Source organism: Cynocephalus volans, chromosome 12 (assembly GCF_027409185.1).
Source record: "Cynocephalus volans isolate mCynVol1 chromosome 12, mCynVol1.pri, whole genome shotgun sequence".
In the NCBI taxonomy this organism is placed as follows: Eukaryota; Metazoa; Chordata; class Mammalia; order Dermoptera; family Cynocephalidae; genus Cynocephalus; species Cynocephalus volans.
The window spans coordinates 106,630,881-106,633,777 of record NC_084471.1 but is presented as its reverse complement, the minus strand read 5'-3'; the positions used below and the strand labels follow the sequence as shown (position 1 = coordinate 106,633,777).

The 2,897-nt window shown below is 44.9% G+C and overlaps 1 non-coding gene across 1 annotated transcript; it reads left to right on the top strand.

Annotated features, from left to right (window-relative positions):
* The first annotated feature begins 2,592 nt into the window (after positions 1 to 2,592).
* Positions 2,593 to 2,696, top strand: LOC134361387 (U6 spliceosomal RNA). Its single transcript, XR_010021415.1, has one exon. It is a non-coding gene; the product is annotated as a U6 spliceosomal RNA (small nuclear RNA).
* Positions 2,697 to 2,897: the final 201 nt, after the last annotated feature.

Genomic DNA, 2,897 nt, shown 5'->3' with positions numbered 1-2,897 from the left:
TAGAGGATAGCAGACAAGCAAAAGGGGTCTGAAAGGTGGCTAAGACCAAACCCCCAAGAAATACTCGGGATTTTATCCCAAAGGGACCAAGCAAGACTAGCCGTAAGCAGATGTGGCTTGACTTGCAGCAGGGGTTGATAGGATGAAAATTGACTGGCAGCCAAGTGCAGCTGTGTTTGCCTTGTGGCAGCAATTGCGCCCTGAACAGCATTTCACTAAACGTCCAGAAACAGGGAGCAAGGCATGCTCAGTGGATTTAAAGGACTTTTTGATTGCTCCTGAGGAGGTGGATGAAGTGTTCAGTTTCAAATAGGGAGCAGGCCAAGGTACTCGTCTTTTGGGGGCAGGCAAGGACCTGAGGCCTCATGTGGAATTGGCAATGATGAAGCTGATGTGTTGGCTAAGGTAAGATGGCTGGAGACAGCTGATGTGGCTGGGTGGTTACATCAACGAATGCAGCATACTGGCTGCAAGACTGGGTGGTTGATGGCTCGCCGGGTGCCACATAAACCTGAGAAAAAATGCCCTTGATGTGCAGATGTGCTCCTGATGAGCAGATGGGTGCCCCAGATGGGCAGGTAACTTGTGTAAGCGTGCCCCTGACATGGTGGCAGGTGGATCTTGCGGGACCACTGCCAAAGTCAGAGAGTTACTGGTCTTCTGTTTGTATGGACTTGTGGGGCCCCAGACCAGGTAAGATACTTATTCCTGCAACCATCCTTTCTCAGGATGGCAAACTGGCATGTATCTTATCAGAGGGGCAAGAACTTCCCTTATTGGTACCAATAACCCTTCTGTCTTTTTGCCCATAGTGTTCTGGCTGCAGGCACTGCACCACAGTTGACTGGGTACATACATACATGGGTGTGATCATCTACTGAATATGCACTGAACTTGACATCAGTATGACTTCAAGATTGGCATGGAAAATCACACCAATGATGACTACTAACTGGACATGTGCAGCCAATGGATAGAGCTATGGGACAACTTTAAGGACAAGCCTTAAGGCATATCGAACAGACAATATATTGTATAAATAAAAGGGTCATCTATCCTTGCTAAGGGAACATCACGGAAGATTTTTAATGTGTAGATTGTACGGCGAGGGACCCTGAAGGGGTGGATCGTGGGTAAAATAGGATAATTTAGTCAAGCTCCCTCGGCATTTCTTGTAAACAAGTTGTGTGTGGGTGGAGTTAGTGCCCATGTGCGCTAATATGTCTTTAGTTTTGAAGCTATTGTGTGTTCTGAAGTTTGTGAAGAGAGCTCGTGTCTAAAAACAGAGCATTTTTACTCTGCTGGCAGCTGCTCAGTTTCAGTTTCTCTTTGGACTTTGCCAGTAGCAGTTGAGTTTTGAGTTTCTCTGTGTGGACTGCTTAGCTCTTAGACGTGTGTGTGCTGAATAAAGACTACTTTTTCTTCAACCAAGTCTCCAAGGACCTTTTTGCTGGTTTCCTAGCTCATAGACCTGTGTGTGAAGGGTTTGTGAATGGGCTTGAGGGGTCTGTGAGCTCCAGACCCTAGCTCTAGATCCACAGTTCTTTAGACACAAATGGTAGTTAACCTCAGAATATAGCTGAAGGATCAAGTGAAACACGGCTCATATTTTCCCATTTAATAGAGGCTGTGTAAGTTTCTCTTAAAGGTATTTTCCTCTATGTTGGAACCCACTTTTGACCTAATGAGATGGAAATTGGCCAGGGAGCGGGAGTTAACACCTGTTTGTGATGGTTCTGTGGGACAGCACTGAGGGACCCTGCAAAGCCGTACACAGCATGGAGGATGTTCAGTATGCTTGCAGGATTGATGAGCGGCTGAGTGTGGCGCAATCCTGCTGGTGACGGCAATCGTGGAGCTAGGGCTAGGGTCTGGAGCTCACAGACCCCTCAAGCCCATTCACAAACCCTTCACACGCATGTCTATGAGCTAAGTAAGCGGACAAAATGGTCCTTGGAGCCTTGGTGAAAGAAGGAATAGTCTTTATTCGGCACACACTACACTATGAGCTAGGCAGTCCAAAAAAAAAAAAAAAAAAACCTCAGAAACTCAACTGCTACCAGCAAAGTCCTAAGAAAAACTGAAACCCAAGCAGCTGCCAGCAGAGTAAACATGTTCTACCTTCAGATGCAAGCTCTCCCGGCCAGCTCTGCTAACTATACTAACTGAAGCACACACAAAAGCAATTAACTAAAAGATACATTGGCACACGTGCACACATGCACACCAACTCCACCACACACAACTTGTTTACAAGAAGTGTGGAGGGAGCCTGACTCAGTTATCCTATTTTCCCCTCACTGAGGAAGGATATGAGACTTATGAAATGATATTTGGGATCTAGGAGAGGATAAGAATTAGGAAAGATTTAGAGATGCAGAAAGGACATAAACCGTCTGGCTAATCTTGTGTAATGTGCATTTGTGGTATTATCTGAGAATGTTCACTTTGGCTATGGAAGAGGGAAGTGGAATTTGCGTAACTCATAAGTCACATTATAGATAAGTTAATAAGCCGTAAGACATATGAGATTTAGCTAAGCAGAGACGTGCACAGTACACAAAGAGGGACGGAAGAAACAAGAAGCACTCAGTCCTTGCTCGGGCAGCACGTGCACTAACACTGTTACAACACAGAGATTAGCGTGGCCCCTGCCCGAGGAGGACACGCAAATTTGTGAAGCCTTCCATTTATTTTATGTGTGACACTTCTAAATTTTATTTATTTTTTTGGAGGAAGCCTTCCGTATTTTTTAACCAGCTCCCTGAAACATGGCACGGTGACAGCAGGATTCTAGCCTGCACTTTGGGTTTTTAACTCACCTTTAGGGCAACATTATTTTTTATTTATTTATTTATTTTTTTTTAGGGCAACATTAATTATTATTTAACTCTTAA